Source organism: Musca autumnalis, unplaced genomic scaffold, assembly GCF_047663935.1.
Source record: "Musca autumnalis isolate F117 unplaced genomic scaffold, ASM4766393v1 scaffold_5, whole genome shotgun sequence".
Lineage (NCBI taxonomy): Eukaryota > Metazoa > Arthropoda > Insecta > Diptera > Muscidae > Musca > Musca autumnalis.
In genome coordinates, this window is record NW_027412088.1 from 211,554,917 (window position 1) to 211,575,653 (window position 20,737).

Genomic DNA, 20,737 nt, shown 5'->3' on the forward strand with positions numbered 1-20,737 from the left:
AACTATAATTAGAGGTATACGTTTTGAATATCCACCTATTAGATTTGAATATATTTTATAGTGTTTAGTCCTATATTTGTGGTCAAAAAGTTTCTTTGGAAAAATGCTCTAACTGCAGCTTTAATATTGATGACATGGTTTTAGTTTAACGCACTAAAAATACATAATTTTATATGCATATTGTATGTATACAACCGCTTAATGCAGAATTGGGAAATGTTCACTCCTCGGCGAAAAGTAATGCATTATTTTTAGATTCACTTTTGCCAGTTTTGTTGAGATGTGTATTTATTATTGTTGTAAAATAATTTCAGCTTAATCTCGGGTTTTGTTGTTTTTTAAATTTTTAAAAACAACAAGTTTTATTTAAGTGGGATATAGTTAAAATTGATGCGAAGAACACCAAATTATTAGTGCAAAATTACATCACTCAGAAAAACCACACAGTAGCGTGGTAGTGGTAAAATAAGTCAAACCCTTGGAATTATCTTTAACATGGCAAAACCACTCACATATTTCTGCTGGAAAAGCATTTGGAATGCTAAAAAATATAGTTCTTTCATTCCTGCTACAGGAAAACAATTTTGATAACACAGTCGAAAAGAAAATATACAATTAATTAACTTATACCTGACCGTGTACTCGATAATTTGAACTAATTATTACAAATGCTTCGAATTTGGACAGTTGTTTAATGGAGGAGTTGCTGTAAAAATTGTTTCAGCAACATTTAGAAAAAATTATCGAGTACAAGGATATAACATCTTTTATAACACATTAGTCTTGTTGTCTAGGATATAAATAAATATATTAAGAAAAATATTCGTCGCAATATTGTCATTAAAGTTGCCAAAGGCAAAGATTTCAAGGAATCTTAACTTTCAAACAAAATTAAATTTCACACTTGCCCCGTGTTTTGCTTACATCCTGATGTATACTTTAAAAACGTCATATTTTTAGCTCTACTTTCACAATCTGATTGGCGTTTTCTGTAATTTGGGAAAATTGAGTCTAGTTGCACGGTAAATTGGTAAAAAGTAAGGAAAGGAACAAATACGGGCAATGCCAATAAAAATGTCGGGATTGTCGTATAGAAAATCTCACTATTTTTAACACTTAGAGCTGGTAGAGTATTATATAACTACCACAAGTTATTTAATCATAGAAAATAATTTATTTTCTTTACTATTCGTTAATCCGGACAATTTGATACACCGCCGAAACCTGTGGTATAGGGATTATCGAGATTATACTGTATATATGGGTGCATTATCCAAATCTGAATCGATTCTTACCAAAATAAACAGGGATCGCCCTAGGGCCACAAAATCTCCAATTTTTATGCGAATTGGTCTATAAATGTGACCTGTACTTTGTTTTCAAAAAGACCTGGCCAGATGGATAAGTGCGAATCTATGCAGATCATAAAAAGGAACTGTGGGTCTATTTCGTTTCATTTTGAATGTTGCGAACTCATTCACTAAGACATAATACCCTTAGGGTATTAGAATATAGTTATCAGTGCAATCATGAATAAAAATTCCGTGCATAATTTGTTTCCTTTCCCAAATTTCACAATTTTTTCCCATATTTATGCCCAAAAAAGGGAATATTTTTGTCGATCCGACTAGAATATGCCATCATGAAGCGAATCTAGTAGCTTTCAACTTTTAACAAATATTGATTTTAAAAGAGTTTCACTTTCAAAAATTATTGTCCGTGCGGAAAATTCGGAGGGAAATATTCATGATTGCCCTGTATATGTTTTTATATGTTATATGTTTTTAGTAAAATATGAAAGATTTTATGTAATATACAATATTGTCTTAGTCTTAATATCTAGCTCATTTGTTATTCTGTCAGACATATTTGGATACGTTCATTTTGATATTTCTGATTGAGTTTTTGAACAAATTTGTATTAGAAAGCAACTTATGTTGTAATAAGAAGGCTGGGTTATAGGAAATTTTCTAAGTCTTTTAGTCCAGATTTATTGCTGTGGCGGAATAATAATTAATAACATAATAATCTGCTAAGAAATCGACGTTTAACGACAATAAACTTAATTTAGAACACTTTTTGATGACTTTCCAAATTTAATTTGACGATTTTCGTCAAAAAAATTAGTTGCATATTTTGCATATTTTTTGCATATTTTGCATATTTTTTGCATATTTTGCATATTTTTTGCATATTTTGTGCATATGCAAAATATGCAAATATGCAAAAAAATAAAAAATATGAGCCTGTCATTGCATTCAGTTTTCTTCAAAACGAATTTTGGTCCAATCAGAATTTTCGTATCTTTATTAATAAAAAATATGCAAATATGCAAAATCCGATGTCTAGTAATAAGTCATTTCCGACCAAACTATCAGATAAGCAAAGGGCTACGTCTATTCTGATTACCACTTTAGCAATTATACGCCCTCCTTCTGCAGGCTTTACTCGCTCTGTGTAATATTTCCAAGCAGGGACTTTGGACTGAACAATAAATTTAAACCTGAGTCCCGGTCCACACTAGCGTGAATTTCATTAAAAAAGTTCATGAAATTAGTCGTTCTTAAATCGAATTCCTCACTGCAGCAGTTTTATGATTTTACTCTACTATGGAAGTCGATCTAGAGACGCATAATTTCATGAATTTCTTTAATGAAATTCACGCCAGTGCACTGTGGTCCCAGCCAGCGACAAAAATACAAAAATCGATGTCTATAAACTATGATTGTAACTATTCAAATCTATCGTAGACACATCAGATTTTAGTATTCCGGCTTACTTTTTACAATTGCTAACGGTACTAGCTAAAGCACAGCCAATGAAGTGGGCATTTCCATTTGAGGAAACTGAGACATTGAAATTTCCTTTAACGTAGTGACAAGTTACAAGTGATACCACAAAAAAGTAATGTGTAAAATTACTATAGTAAGAAATGGAAGTTAAAGTTAATGGTATTGTTATTGTTTTTAATTGTTAACATCATAAAGTTGTATCTTTATTTTGTAGTAAAATTGGTCTCTTTTGAAATGTATTATTGTAAGTGTTTTTTATTTAATATTGTGAAAAGAAATAGACTTTTAGTACCTTGGATCCTCGCGGATCCTCACGTTATTTTTATTTAAATGTTCGTGGAAGTGTCCAGAATTAGAAAAAAATTATCTCGTCTGCCGAAAGTTGCCGAGCGGTATTCAGTTTTCATTATACTGAGTATACTCGGAGTTTTGTGAATGTTTAGTATAGGGTTTTTGGGTGTTTTCAAGCAATCGGTGTTGTTGTTTTGCATTTTGTTTCTATCATATTTTATAAAAAATTATGTTTTTAGGATGTGTGTCTTCACATTTGTATGTTTTTGAAATATGGCGTTCAAAGAACTTTGTCAATGTCGGCATGGGACGGACGGTTTTCGAAGAAATTATAGCAAACCTTCAGGTGGATGTTGCGGATATGATTTCTCTAAGTTGTTAGATCGTATACACTATGCCACTTCAAGATTTATCTGCCGTTGAAAGTAACAACGCGGAAGTCCTGCCATAGATTTAAGCTCCACACAGAAAACTAAACAACGTACAATGGTTAAATTGGCAAGCAGGACCACATATGTGGTTTTGTTTACTGTTTATATATCCTGGTACATTTTAAGTCGATCTGGGAACTCTCCTAATCGTGATATCCTAAAGCTATTATTTATTGTAATAGATGCCAACTCATCCTCGCGACTAAAAAATCTTATAAAACATCTTAGTTTCCATATATTCCCTGTTTGAGACCTATAGGACATGGTTTACATCTAATATAATCTGGTACGCCCTTGGTCCATATGTTAACGCACCTAGTAAGAATATTCTGTGCCCCATATTGTTGATTAATTAACCCTTGTCAAGAATAAAATTCATAAAATGTCATGATTTTTACAAACTTTTTTGGAGAAAATTTAGGCCAAGTACTTAAATATGTCAAATATCGGGAGTTAACATGATATAGGACTATACCAAAATATGGACATATATTGATGTATTTTGGCAAGAATGTTTGATACAGATTATAAACTTGAAATGTTAAATTGCAGCAAATTCAGTTGGAAAATATGACAAAAATAGTGATATTATAAAAATGGGAGATACGTCTATATGGGGGATATACCAAAACCTGGACCTCTATCGACCATGGACTTACGCAAGATGTTTAATACTGCCAAAGAACGCAAAATGCCAAATTACAGAGATTTCACTTTGAAAATATAGACAAAATCTTGATATTAATAAAAAAGTGGAAGTACCGTTATGGGGGGTCTATACCTAAAAGTGGACCAACCCTGCCGATTTTTGGGGAAAATTATCTTCTAGTCACTACGAGTTTACGGTAAAATTTTCAGATCGATATCTTGATTAGAAATATTTTTGTCGCTCTCTCCCATACAAGCTAAACCACAGTGCAGTGTGGACCTGGACTAAGCAAGAATAAAATTAAACCTAATGATAGTTGTAACGTCTTTCAAGAGGAATAAAAAGAAACAACCAAATCAGCTTATATTACGGGTTACTGTAGGATTAGATCTCTGACGTCAAGAATGGGCACTAACATAACTGTAGATTATGGGGAGATTCAAAAGGAGTAGATGATTGAGCATCTACTTGCCATGACGTCTTCACCTTGTTGCGCAGAAGACACACACTGCTGGATAGATGTGAGATATTCACTCTCACCTTATCTGTCGTACATTCCATCCTTTTTAAATTCATTGTACTCCTCTCTATATATTCCAGTACAAAGCACACGGTGCTCTTGAAGTAACTTTAAATGGAAGTAACTTTACACCTGGGAAGTTTTTGTGGATTCTGAAACTACAATGTTCATAAATAAGAAAAATCAAGAAAAAAAAATCGCGATTCAAGTTGACATTTTTAGGGTTTTTTAGGTTTTCACGATTTTTCTTGGAAACCGCAACTCAAATCGAAATGGAACCATGGAAAATGTGAAAACCTAAAAAAACCCTAAAAATGTCAACTTGAATCGCGATTTTTTTCTTGATTATTCTTATCTATGAACATTGTAGATTCAGAATCCGCCAAAACTTCCCAGGTGTAAGCATCTTCCATTTAAAGTTGCTTCAAGAGCACCGTGAGCATCGATCAAGAGCACAACAATATCCGGGAAATAATTTCAGATCATTAAGCTTAACTCTAAACGAGAAAATTAATAAAATCATTAAAAAAAATGATCTTCGCCCTAACAGGCAAAATTTCAAAAAAAGGGAAACTTTTTCTTAACCTTCAATTCAAAATAATTAATGAACAATTCCAATCATCTTTAAATCTATATAGGATGAACACATTGGAACACAGGTCACAGGTCTCCGTGTGGAGCAGTCACTATATCACCTAAGCGGGTTCAAATCCATATATTCGTTCGAGAGTGGCAATTATAGCCATGTTTCTTGCATTCATTCAATCTCATCTAATGCACAATCTCTTCTGTGACAATTGCCATTCGCATGTAGCGACTGCATTAAATTGTATGCGCTACAAAGATTCCAGTTGTAAAGTTCCATGGTAAAGTTAGCCGCATGGATATTCTTCTGTGGCAGATATGTTAGTGTTGTGGGCTTCATCAAAACGTGGTTGCCCTTTCTTATTGTTGTACGCTATTGGGAGTGTATTTTTATACCCTCCACCATAGGATGGGGGTATATTAAGTTTGTCACTACGTTTGTAACTACTCGAAATAATCATTGTATATATATTCTTGATCAGCGTGCAATTCTACATCGATATAGCCATGTCCGTCCGTCTGTCCGTCTGTCCGTCTGTGGAAATCACTCTAGCGTCCGAACGGATTGACGTAGGTTGATGAAATTTTGGGAAAATATGTTTTATTTACGTAGGACTTTTGGTATTGAAAACGGGCTATGTAGGTCCACGCTTTCGTATAGCCCCCATACAAAATGACGCGTGACGCGTCGTCATTTGAAGGGATTTTTAAGATATTTGGCCCATTTTACCACCGAATTGATTGTAATTTGGTACTTTGTGTCTCCAGAGGCCAAAAAATATTCCTACCAAAGTTGGGTTATATAGGTCCACGTTTTGGTATAGCCCCCATATAAGGCCCCTTATAAAGTACGCGTCATTTTAATATATTTTGAATGTATTTGACCCATTTGACCACAGAATTGGTTGTAATTTGGTATTTTGTGTCTTCAGAGGTCAGAAAATATTCCTACCAAAGTTGGGTTATATAGGTCCACGTTTTGGTATAGCCCCCATATAAGCCCCCATAAAGTACGCGTCATTTTAATATATTTTGAATGTATTAGACCCATTTGACCAAAGAATCGGTTGTAACTTTGTATTTTGTGTTTCCAGAGGCTAAGAAACATTTCTACCATAAAATGTTTATATAGATCCACGTGTTGATATAGCCCCCATAATACAATATCTCCCGATTTTCGATATTTTGAACGTTTTAGCCTCATTATCACACCGAGATGGCTGAAATTTGGTATTTAGTCTTCTTTAGGCGTATAAAACTTTCCCCCAGAAATTTGTAGGTATAGGTCCACGCCATCATATAGCCCCCATAGAACGGTACCTTCCGAATTTCGGTATTTTGAAGGTTGTGGCCACATTAATCCACCGAAATGGCTGAAATTTGTGGTGGAGGGTATAGAAAGTTCGGCCCGACCGAACTTAACGCTTTTCTTACTTGTTAATATTTGTTATATTGAGAGAGCATACAAATGACAGACTTCCTAATGCATTTTAAGATCGAATTTGGCTGCTTTTTGTATTATAAACATAATTTTTTTATTTTGAATGTTTAATAGATGTTTACGCGAATTTTCCTAATATTAAGTTTCAATATTAGTCGATGTATATTGTTTTAATGCAAATGTATATAATAGTTAATTTTAATAAAATGCATAAACATAAATTTGATTATTGATTAAATTGTAATCGATATTTGAGTCCATCTATAAATGATATTATATGCTTTGTTCCAGAACCTGCAAGAAGCTACTATTTTTTACTACGATAACATTTTTTCCTTTATGTTATCGGAAAAAATAGTAAAAATTAGTAGATTCTCGCAATACTGGAACAAACCATTTAACTGTAAAAATGTATAATTAGCAATGCGTTTTAAACTTCTTTTGCGACTGCATCTTGTTAATAGAACTGCAACATTTATTCAGACTCAATTTATACTGTTTCATGGCTGCAATAGCAATTTTAGTCTGATGTTCACGTTAAATGCGTATAATAAAAAGGTGATACCTTACAACATTGTCAATAATGCACAAATTCTGGTTTGAAAACATATGTATTTAGCAATGTATACTTTAATAAAAATTGAAACGTGTACGTTGCTCTATCCAATTGAGTCGGAATATTTTCAAATATGACTTAAGGTCCCACATATGTATGCTTCGTCCGATCTCATATTTAGCTGCGATGTCGTCATAAAAGATTTCCGAAATGTTTAATTTAGACGGTGTACTCCATTTGTTTCTTTGCCAACCAAACTCATCTCATAGCGGAAATCTTTGTCTTTCAATTCATAATGGACCTGATAGATGCTATAGTTAGAAAAAGATTAATTTTAAGCATTTGTTATAATGCAAATAATTTCCACTCGCATTCTGCCAGAATTCTGTACCAAATCGGTGGTGGACATTTCAGTATAATTAAATTTCTCAAAATCTGTCTTAGCTTGTTGTTTTGCTACTGGCACATGCTAAGGAAGAGGTATCAGAACAGCAGTCTAGTCTCAGGTGTTGCTGTGGTTGGCATCACGAAAGCAATCCTATGTGGTTGTTGTTTTTAGCTACACAAAACGTCAAGCAATGGATTAAACAGACCATAACCCACGTTCAGAAAATCTAAACTTACTATAATGCACGTTGACACTCTCCTTTCGTTACCACTTTTTATCCTTACACCTGTAGGGATGAAAATAGTGAACCAAGTTTGCATCTAGGAACTTCAGCCAACAATTTTTGGGATAATCTGAAATAAACTATGAATTATTTTATTCTGGATATTTAGATGCATTAATACTTACTACTGTCAACATTTTTACGGAACATACCAAGCAGAAACGTTATTGATTTTAATTTAATTAGTTTTTATTCATTTTTTTAATTTACAATTATGAAACTTCAAAACATATGTATGTATTTATATTTCATATTTTGTTTACATTTTTGAAAAATTAGATTGACACTAGTATTACGTACAACAACAAATTTCTATGTGGTTGTTGTATGGATTGTTGTACAACAACTCTTGCTTTTACCTGTAATAATTGTACCATGGTCCTGCACATACATTTGCGTTTTTAACTTACCCATTGACATTTAAGCTGTGTTCCTTTACTTACCTGAGGTTACCATTTCTTACCATTTTTAACCTGCAAAGTGTTCCCCTATGTTTGGTTTACATTCGGCGTCTTTTCGCGATTTCGAAGGCGTTTCGTGATTTCGCATACAAAAATGAAATCATCTCATTTCGTGATTTCAGCGAAATCAACATCGCAATCACAGTACACATGATATACAACCCTGTTTATGACTGAAAAAGTACCAAAAGTTGCAAAACTTTTCACGTATCACAATAAACAAGGTAGATGGTCAATTGCTGCAACCATGGTAGAACAAATACAAGGTAAAGTTAATACTACAACAAATACAACTCGAACAACAACCACAAAGGAATTTGTTTTTGTTTGTAACGTTACTGCCAGTTGTATTTGTAAACAAAACAAGGAAATGTCTATAAATTATTGGAATTTATAAAACTAATATTTTTCACATTTGATTGAATATTTTGGAAAACATGAATGAAAATTCGTTGCATTTTAAATTTTTATGCTTCCACATCATTCCACTAAACGCATAAATTCTCGCAGAAAGTAGAATTCTTGCAGAAAAGTTTGGGGTCGTTGGAAATTCATAGAAAAAGGAGAAGCTGTTTCAATGTTTTGTTTTAGAAATCAAAGAAGCGCATTTTTATTAGGGCTTTAGTTTTTTAAATTTTAACAAAATACCTCACATATTAACAAACGTTGTATCGCCTCTACAAGCGGGGATTTACTGCGCGGCTTATCGTTCGAACTTGGAGGAGGTTACATATCATTGATATGAAGAAGTCTTTCTGGGAAATGTTTTTTTCCGAATGATATATTTTTTTCTCAAAAAATATTTGTCCCTAATGTACATCGAAATAGAAATAAATGTAAAAAATGTCATATGAAATTTGACACTAACGTTACAACCCAGTTTAGTCAGCTGTGTATTGCTGCTACCTTTTCTTATTCTACCATGTGCTGCAACAACAAATTTGAGAATCAAAATTTTTAAACAATGTGAAGAAATATTAGATTACTTTGTTACAATGCTAGTTTTCATTGCGTTCTCGTACTTTTTTAATGGCAATGTTAGAAAAAAGAGCTAAATGTCTAAAATTGCTTCCCCATACAAATTTCTTAAAAAATACGGGAACGAAATCAACGTATCAGCTATCGTATTTAGATGATAATGAACATGTTTCTAGTTTCTACTATGCCAAAATTGTATGGCAGAAAACAGGAGAATAGGGTGTTATTCGGCGCTATTTTTGTTTAAAGAGAAGTGTAAGTCTTGCTAGACTTCGGAGTACGGGAACACAATTAATACGATATATAGATAGTTTTACGACAATTTCCGAAATAAAGTTGTAAAGTTCTATATTGTCGTATATTTTTGATGACTAATTCAATTTGCAACAACTTGTTTTGAAAATTCATGTTCGATCAGCTGCGCGTATGCATACGGTGACCAATATTTTTCGATGAATATAGAGTACACATACGAGGGCTACTACATAAGTTTCTAGGCTAGACAACAAAGTCAGGCGCCATTTACCATTACCACTGGAAAGCTTAAAATTTTCTAGCATAAGCGTACTCAGTACGGTTTGACGTACCACGTACTGCGTTTTTTACAGGACTTGAAGAATTAATTTACAAAAAATATGAAATTTACTTGTGAACATTTTCGTCCGACCATTTTTCACAATTTTCTACGTGATGACGACGCGATGAAGCAACATCCTATAGTTAGTAGTCAATAGGGTTTCGTAGTCTGAGTTGGGGTCGAGCAATTATGCTGTAATCGGAGACTGAGTCGAAAAAAATAACTTGACTCCAATAATTTTTTCTACATTTATCAAAAATGAATTTCAAGAACTCTTTTGGTCGAATTAATACTCTAAGGCAAACTTAAAAGTCCATGACAATCGAATTAGAGTTTCAACTTTAGCGTGAATTTGCAAGCTGGGTCGATTTCTCAATATTCGATAAGAAATGTATAAATATTTTAAAATATTTGTTTTAGATACCACACATTCTTTATCTAGAATATGATCAATGATATTCCAAGAAGATAATGATCTCAAATTGCTCATATTCCCGAGCGAAAGCCTGCCCACTTCAGAACCTGATACACAAAGTTTCAAATTTTGACGATCTTGTATTTTATTATAATTGTAGAAGTTTTAAAAAAGATGTTTTGTAGTTGTGTATTAAATTCGACAAATGTTCTTTTCAAGGAACACCTCAGAAAAAGGCCAACGTATAGGAAAAATTGGAAACTTGTGTATATTTGGTCGTTAGAAATTATCCTCGGAGTCGACTCCGGAGTCGGAGTCGAAACAAAAATAGCTCGACTCCAAAACGTTGGTAGTCACACGTAAAAGGTTTGCCATAAAGTAAATTGAGTTTTTGTAAAATTGATTGTGGAGGAGCTCTATCCTTCCCGCTCTCTACCAAACACTCAATATATTTTACGGCAAACTGTATACGTCCAAGAGAAACGACATCATTTGTCAGATTAGGTGACACCCTGGTTATGTCTGTGACACTTGCCCCTAATTCTGAAAGGTGCGTCCTCATTGACCGTGCAAAACGTAGAGCTGTATCTCAAAAACTCAATCTACCTTACCGAATAAAATGTACGTGTGACTACTGACAGAGCTCTGTGAAAAATTGGTTTAATGAATTCAATCGTGGTAGACGCTCGCTCAACGAAGAAAGTAGTAAGGGTGGTCCAAAAACTGCCGTTGTGACAGAAAACATTGAAGCCGTGAATAAACTGATAATGCAAGATCGCCATGCTAGAGGATCCTTGCACATTTCATTAACCGGCTTACACGATTTTGAGGTGTTTCAATAGGAGTAGAAAAATGTTTGAGCAATTAGTTTGAGCGCGTGCGGAAGTGTTTAAATCAATAAACAGTGATTTGAAACGAGTGACAATATTTGGTTAAATTTCTGCCTAGGTTTCTCGGATTTCATTTTATTACCTTTGTATTCACATGTATTTGTAAAACAAATCAAAAATAGAGGACATAGAGTACATATGATGAAAATAGAGGACAAATAGAGTACGTTGAAAAAATAGAGTACGGACACCCAAAATAGAGTACTGTCCTCTATAATAGAGTACGGTTGGTCACCGTACGTATGCATCTACCTTGATCATTGTGATATGTATGAAATCAACAAAAAATAAGTGTAAACACCGGGATGTATTTCAGGATTTCGTGAAATCCAGTGGATTTTAGAGCGCAAATGTAAACTTGGCATTACTTTTAATAGCATACAATTTATATGATAGCAGTTTACCACTTTTACCATTTTCTGCCACTGTTACCATTAAAGTCTCTGCAATAGCCTCCCAAAGTTTTTTTTTATTCTTCAAATGTACGCTTTTCCCAACCTTTGGGAGCAGCTCTTCCAATAGGGATAACATTAATTTTGTTGGGGCATCCAACCAAGTTTGCTTCCCCTGGATAGTTGTTGCGAAATCCAATCCTTCGTATTCAATAATATCTTCTGGAATAATTTGTATAAAAACACTAAAGCTGTGTTCCAGAACTAAAAAGCTTTTACAATTTTTACACATTTTACTCGAAAAAGCGTACCCGTACACAAAAAAAGTTGTAAAATGTTCACTTGTCTTTAAACAAAAATGGCGCTGAATGACGCTCTCATGGTACAATAAAGTAGAGGTAGGCCAGGTATGAAAATCACTGAAAAATTCCAGCCTGCAGCCATGGCCTAAAACGTCAAATGGCATGGTACAATAATAATGGTAGATGTACCTGCATAGCTATCCCGTATTACAAAAACTTAGAGCTTCACTTTTTATATGTTAAAAGTGCCATATAGAGTAAAAACCACAGTATATACAGTCGGACACTCAGCCCTGACTTGTTTACTGTCAAATACATTATTGTGACATAAAATACAAAGGAAATCAAATCACAATAATGAACAATCTATTATGTTTGTTGTCAAAAGTTGTTAACAGAACACTAATTGACCGACCTTCTGTATGCCTTGGTAAAAACATTTCTTTAGCTAGGCTCCAGAATATTCTTGTTGGAAAAGTGTTCCAAAAATAGCAAAAGTTCTTCCCAAACTTATGACAGTGAAAAAATGTCATTAATTTATTTTCTACTTGACAAGTTTGGCTAATCTGACATCGTGATTGCTGGCATCCGATTTGCAGATAAATGTCAGCAGAATTTTTACAAAAATTTTAATTTTTACATTCCCGTACTTTTGGAACAAATTTAAATTAATATCAATATTTGATAAATCGTTCATTCGTAAGTTTTGCTAAAAAAAATCAACATTTTTATTTTGCCACGCGAATACACATTTTTTTCTTGTTTTCAATTTTAAGATATAGTGTTACAGCAGAAGTTTTTTGTTGGAACAATTCAGCGATGCATCTACCTTTATGATTGCATAATGTCAAAAACAGTACAAAATGTCAACCCTGCTTTTGACAGATTAGGCCATAAAAAGAAAAAAATTGTAATCAGCTGTTTAAAAAACAGTCTTTAAAAACTTTTTACACGACAAATTTGGGCGAGTAAAAAATAGTAACATGGTTGCCGGCGTCTGATTGGCTGATACGCCGACTTTGACATTTGTTCCAGTTTATTTGACGTATTTTCCATTTTTCCGTTCCCGAACTATTTCAAAAAACTTGTGTGTGAGAAAAAATTTTTTGCAGTTCTCTCTTTTACGAGTTTTACCATTAAAAAGTACGGGAACGAAGCTTAAAAATAGGATAAAATATACAATATGCAAAAGTGTACTCACCATCCACATTATTCAAGTTGTTAATATCCATTTTTTTTAGAAAGATTGTTATTTATCTTGTTAAAATTAATTGTTCGTCTTTTCGGCAACAATTTTTCTGTATGTTATTTTTTCTTTTTATTGTGTATGTATAATATTGGCAGTTTCCTAGTTTTTGACAATTAACACGGAACTACTATTTTCCGTTCCTGTATTTTTGAGCAAATGTGTATTTTAAAACAATTTTTAAGAGTTTGCTCTTTTGCAACTTTTGCCATTCAAAAAGTACTGGAACAAAGCTATGATTTACCCTAACCCTGCGTTTACACATGACAGGACAGTTGAGTTCATGTATTGATTGTCAAAAACATAAAACTTGCCCGTGTGACGTAGGCGTCCAGACAACTGCAAAAACAGTTGTAAAATTATGAATAAAAATCGTCGATTTCTTTTTGTTTTCCGTTCAAATATTTTGTTTTTGTTCTTTTGTTTTCAACGTATTTCAATTATCGTCTCACTTCTTTTTCACAAAAATGTCAAAAATTTGTTAACCAAATGATGGACAGCTGGAAGACAGCCGAGAAATGTATGTACGTGTTAATAAATCAGAGTTTTATTTGAAGACAAACTGTCTGGTGTAAACGCCTATTTATGTTTTTTTCTTTCGTTGATTTTTGAGTAGTAATTTATGCTCACGCACTTTTGATTGTAAACATTTAATTTCTTGTGGTGATCGTGTTAAATATCCGCGATATGTTATTTAGGGCCATTATTACATGTGTTCTTTTACTATCTGATGGATTTGAAAATGCAAAATAAACTAATTTGGAGGCATTCAACTATAATTTTCACATTGAAAGTTAATGACAAGAAGCTCCTCCTTGAAATTCAATCATCACTTTTAACTTCAAGTTAACCGGAACGCTACCCAGCAAAAAGTTTGCATCCACGGAAGCAGTTAAATCACTGGTGCAAGTGTCACGAAGTGCTTCTTTTTCTATGAATTCCTCAGTGAATTTTACAAGGGAGCGCGCAGAAAGGAAGCACTCCATTTTGCTTCCGCAGCACGCAGTTAGGAAGCACTCCATTTTGCTTCCGCAGCACGCAGCTAGGAAGCACTCCATTTTTACAATTTTTACCACTTTTACGAGTTTTGCGTTCCCGTACACAAAATTTGTATGAAAATCTTTACGACTTTTACCACTTTGTAAAGTACGGGAACAGGCCATTAATAAGACATTTTAATTTTATTCTTATAGGCCGTTTATATATAACAAGGTTAACCCAGTGGGTCTGGGTTTCAAATGTCATTTCCATTGTATATACTTCAAACAAATCCTCATAAAGAAGGTTAACCCTGCAAAAAACTATAATATAAACGCCGTATTACTTTAATTTCATTTGTTGAATGAAAATTGAATTTTTTATCGTTTATACATAAAAGTGCTCGTTGGATGTAATCCAAATGTGAGGAAAAGGATTGCCTTTTTCATTAGTCCACTGGAAGCGCATCCATCCATGTAATGAAATCCTCACTCCAACTTGCACCACTTCCATTTTTTTTTGCTGGGTATAAATCGGTTCGATAAATCGAAACTATAACAAAAGAAGACTTATACTATGTTTACATTTACGAATTCCACTCGATTTCATCTGTCAAAGAATTGAATACGTCAAATGAAAACTCATCTGAAATCGTTTGGATTTCATTTGACGTTTGAGCATTGGGATTGACAGCTGAAATCGAATGGATTTCGTAAATGTAAACATAGTATTATGCCAAGTTTACACTTGCGCTCCAAAATCCACTGGATTTCACGAAATCCTTTTTGTTGATTTCAAAAATATCACAATGATCAAGGTGGATGCATATGGGCAGCTGATCGAACATGAATTTTCAATACAAGTTGATGTAAATTGAATAAATAATCAAAAACTATACAATATAGAACTTTACAACTTTATTTGGAAAATTATCTATATATCGTATTAATTGTGTATAGTACTAACAAATGAAAAAATAAAACATGATTTTATCATTGAGGCATCGTTGCACAATATTAGTACTTGCAGTAGTTTTCCCGTTTAGTGTTAAAAATGCGTTCCCGTACTCCGAAATCTAGGAAGTCTTGCACTTCTCTTTAAACAAATGCTCTGTTCCTTTACGTACCTGAGGTTACCATTTTTTACCATTTTTAACCTGCAAAGCGTTCCTTTACTTTAAAAAGCACGCAAATTATATGAGAGCAGTTCACAATTTTTTGCCACTGTTACCATTTTTAAAAGTAAAGGAACAGACCAAAAAATAGCGCCGAATAACACCCTCTTCTCCTGTTTTCTGCCATACAATTTTTGCCTAGTAGAAACTAGCAGCAAGCATGTTCATTGGCATCTAATATGATAGCTGATACGTTTATTTAGACATTTATGCTGGAGTTTTTGCAATTTCCATTATTTTTCCGTTCCCGTATTTTTTAAGAAATTTGTATGGGGAAGCAATTTTTGACAATTTGCTCTTTTTTCTAACATTACCATTAAAAAAGTACGGGAACACAATGAAAAATAGCATTGCAACAAAGGAATTTAATATTTTTTCGCATTGTTTACAATTTTGATACTAAAATTTTTTGTTGCAGCAATTGACCATCTGCATTGTTTATTGTGATACGTGAAAAGTGTTGCAACTTTTGGTACTTTTTTAGGCAAAAACTGGGTTGTATATCATGTGTACTGTGATTTCGATGTTGATTTCGCTGAAATCACGAAATGAGATGATTTCATTTTTGTATGCGAAATCATGATAAATTTTGATTCCGTGCGAAATTACGAAGCGCCTTCGAAATCTCGAAACGACGCCAAATGTAAACTAAGCATTATACCCCGGTTACACTATTGAAGGTTAACCTACTGGGTTTAATAGATCCAGTGGGTTAATCTTTGCTGGTTACACTTAGCTTTTCGAGGATATAAACTGTCAGCTGATGAATGTTTACGTATACATACAAAATAACTAATAAAGTCGTGTGTTACACTTTTACAATTTCTCGTATGAGATATCGTCCCCTCTTATCAGATATAGATATCGTCTTACACACAGGGATACAGTTTTGTATCATGGCATCAAGCGTACATTTTGTTAAAAAAGTGTCTAATGAAAAAAATAAATAATTTTATGATTTTCAAATAACTTTAGATTTATTAACTCCATAAAATCTCATGCGACCAATCGTAAACGTGTAAAACACGACAAACTCTGTTGCAAAAACATTTGCAACTTTTGGTACTTTTTGAGTAGAGTTGGATTTTTTTGCATAAATACCGAATACAACACTGTATTTTTGGTGGATTTGTGCCGGATTTAAAATAAACCAAGCCGTGAGAGGATTTAATTTTTGTATGGCAAATCTGGTCAGATTTTACCAGATTAAGCAATTAATCCTCATGAAGTGGGTTAACCCGGCAAAAAGCTGTAGTGTAACCGTGCTATTACACTTATTTTTTGTTGATTTCAAACATATCACAATAATCAAGGTAGATGCATATGCGCAGCTGATCGAGCATGAATTTTCAAAACAAGCTTTTGTAAATTGAATTAGTCATCAAAAAATACGACAATATAGAACTTTACTGCTTTATTTCAAATATTATCTATATATCGTATTAATTGGGTATAATGCCAACAAATGAAAAAAATAAATAAATGATTTTATAGTTGAGACATCATAATAATAAATTTTGATATATAAAAGTTGTGTTCAGAACCTGCAAAATATTACTACTTGCAAAAGTTTTCTCGTTTCGTGCTACAAATGCGTTCCCGTACTCCGAAATCTAGCAAAACTTGCACTGTTCTATAAACAAAAATAGCGCTGAATAAAAAACACCCTCCTCTCCTGTTTTCTGCTATACAAATTTGGCATAGTAAAAACTAGAAGCATGCTTATGGCATCTGAATATGATAGCTGTTACATTGAAAAGTGTTTCAACTTTTGGTACTTTTTTAGGCAAAAACAGGGTTGTATATCACGAGTACTGTGATTTCGATGTTGATTTCGCTGAAATCACGAAATGAGAAGATTTCATTTTTGTATGCGAAATCATGATAAATTTTGCTTGATTCCGCGCGAAATCACGAAATCCCTTCGAAATCACGAAACGACGCCGAATGTAAACCAAGCAATACTCTCTGAAAACAAGTTATAGTAAGTTTTCATTTACGAAATCCACTCGATTTCAACTGTCAATTCCTTTGCTTAAACGTCAAATGAAATCCAGTCGACTTCAGACCAGTTTTCATTTGACGTATACGCAAAGGAATTGACAGTTGAAATCGAGTGGATTTCGTAATGTAAACCAAGCATTATGCTAAGTTTACATTTACGAAATCCACTCGATTTCATCTGTCAATTCCATAGCTCAAACGTCAAATGAAATGAATAATTATTACTGAAAAAGTAAAAAATAATAGCTGGTTTATACTTATGCTCCGAAATCCACTGGATTTCACGAAATCCTGAAAGATACCCCATTGCTTACACTTATTTTTTGTTGATTTCAAACATATCACAATAATAAAGGTAGATGCACACCTGCAGCTGATCAAATATGAATTTTCAAAACAAGTTTTCGCAGATTTAATTTGTCGGTAAAAATATACGAAAATATGTTATCGTTGAAGCATCGTAATTAGAAATTTTGATTGATTCCTGAACTGCAAGAATCAACAAATTCCGATGCATTTTTTATGAAAAAAAGTTTGAAATGTAAGAACGGGAATAAAAAGATAAATTAACATTTATTTACCTTATTTTTGGAATATTTTGTTAACAAAATATTTGATATTTTGATCAAAAAAAGCACAGAACAAAAAATCTACTTTTAACATCTGTGTTTTCTTCAAATTGGTGAAGACGCCCGCTAAATATGTATGTTGTTTTGCGCTGTTTGTAGTTCTCAGCTGATGAATGTTTACGTATACATACAAAATAACTAATAAAGTCGTGTGTTACACTTTTACAATTTCTCGTATGAGATATCGTCCCCTCTTATCAGATATAGATATCGTCTTACACACAGGGATACAGTTTTGTATCATGGCATCAAGCGTACATTTTGTTAAAAAAGTGTCTAATGAAAAAAATAAATAATTTTATGATTTTCAAATAACTTTAGATTTATTAACTCCATAAAATCTCATGCGACCAATCGTAAACGTGTAAAACACGACAAACTCTGTTGCAAAAACATTTGCAACTTTTGGTACTTTTTGAGTAGAGTTGGATTTTTTTGCATAAATACCGAATACAACACTGTATTTTTGGTGGATTTGTGCCGGATTTAAAATAAACCAAGCCGTGAGAGGATTTAATTTTTGTATGGCAAATCTGGTCAGATTTTACCAGATTAAGCAATTAATCCTCATGAAGTGGGTTAACCCGGCAAAAAGCTGTAGTGTAACCGTGCTATTACACTTATTTTTTGTTGATTTCAAACATATCACAATAATCAAGGTAGATGCATATGCGCAGCTGATCGAGCATGAATTTTCAAAACAAGCTTTTGTAAATTGAATTAGTCATCAAAAAATACGACAATATAGAACTTTACTGCTTTATTTCAAATATTATCTATATATCGTATTAATTGGGTATAATGCCAACAAATGAAAAAAATAAATAAATGATTTTATAGTTGAGACATCATAATAATAAATTTTGATATATAAAAGTTGTGTTCAGAACCTGCAAAATATTACTACTTGCAAAAGTTTTCTCGTTTCGTGCTACAAATGCGTTCCCGTACTCCGAAATCTAGCAAAACTTGCACTGTTCTATAAACAAAAATAGCGCTGAATAAAAAACACCCTCCTCTCCTGTTTTCTGCTATACAAATTTGGCATAGTAAAAACTAGAAGCATGCTTATGGCATCTGAATATGATAGCTGTTACATTGAAAAGTGTTTCAACTTTTGGTACTTTTTTAGGCAAAAACAGGGTTGTATATCACGAGTACTGTGATTTCGATGTTGATTTCGCTGAAATCACGAAATGAGAAGATTTCATTTTTGTATGCGAAATCATGATAAATTTTGCTTGATTCCGCGCGAAATCACGAAATCCCTTCGAAATCACGAAACGACGCCGAATGTAAACCAAGCAATACTCTCTGAAAACAAGTTATAGTAAGTTTTCATTTACGAAATCCACTCGATTTCAACTGTCAATTCCTTTGCTTAAACGTCAAATGAAATCCAGTCGACTTCAGACCAGTTTTCATTTGACGTATACGCAAAGGAATTGACAGTTGAAATCGAGTGGATTTCGTAATGTAAACCAAGCATTATGCTAAGTTTACATTTACGAAATCCACTCGATTTCATCTGTCAATTCCATAGCTCAAACGTCAAATGAAATGAATAATTATTACTGAAAAAGTAAAAAATAATAGCTGGTTTATACTTATGCTCCGAAATCCACTGGATTTCACGAAATCCTGAAAGATACCCCATTGCTTACACTTATTTTTTGTTGATTACAAACATATCACAATAATAAAGGTAGATGCACACCTGCAGCTGATCAAATATGAATTTTCAAAACAAGTTTTCGCAGATTTAATTTGTCGGTAAAAATATACGAAAATATGTTATCGTTGAAGCATCGTAATTAGAAATTTTGATTGATTCCTGAACTGCAAGAATCAACAAATTCCGATGCATTTTTTATGAAAAAAAGTTTGAAATGTAAAACCGGGAATAAAAAGATAAATTAACATTTATTTACCTTATTTTTGGAATATTTTGTTAACAAAATATTTGATATTTTGATCAAAAAAAGCACAGAACAAAAAATCTACTTTTAACATCTGTGTTTTCTCCAAATTGGTGAAGACGCCCGCTAAATATGTATGTTGTTTTGCGCTGTTTGTAGTTCTCATCATGTAATAGCACAAGAATTTCCTCACTTAGCTCTCATATAGGCCAATTTAAATAAGAACACACATTTATTGAATTTTCCATTAAATTTTACTTCGGCTTGTCTTCGCCACAGCAAAAAGTCTAGTCCGTTTTTTGTATGTGGGAATTTAATGAAATTGAAACGACGTGGAATTGAAATTCGATGCGGTTCCCATAACATCTAAATACAATTCACTCGTTTTGGACAAATCGTTTTCATACCAAATCGATTCGAAATTCATCACATACCTGTATGAAAAATTAACATTTTAACAAAGTAATTTAATTTTTCTTAATTCGTTTACAAATTTTGATATTAAAAATTTTTTGTTGCAGCAATACGTCGTCTACCTTATTTATTGTGAAACGTGAAAAGTGTTGCAGCTTTTGGTACTTTTTTAGGCAAAAACTGGGTTGTATATCATGTGTACTGTGATTTCGATGTTGATTTCGCTGAAATCACGAAATGAGATTTCATTTTTGTACGCAAAATCATGATAAATTTTGCTTAATTTCGCGCGAAATCACGAAACGCCTTCGAAATCACGAAACGAAGCCCAATGTATAAGCATAAGATAAACATTGAGCATCTGAACATTAGCAGATGATTAAAAAACAGCTCGAACTTGCTAAGGGGTCGATTATGGATAG

The 20,737-nt window shown here is 33.1% G+C and overlaps 1 long non-coding RNA gene across 1 annotated transcript; it reads right to left on the bottom strand.

The window, feature by feature from the left end:
* Positions 1–7,109: 7,109 nt before the first annotated feature.
* LOC141406575 (uncharacterized) lies at positions 7,110–8,344 on the bottom strand. Its single transcript, XR_012413437.1, has 3 exons — positions 8,062–8,344; positions 7,890–8,006; positions 7,110–7,824 (listed from the first exon to the last, which is right to left on the bottom strand). It is a non-coding gene; the product is annotated as an uncharacterized lncRNA (long non-coding RNA).
* Positions 8,345–20,737: the final 12,393 nt, after the last annotated feature.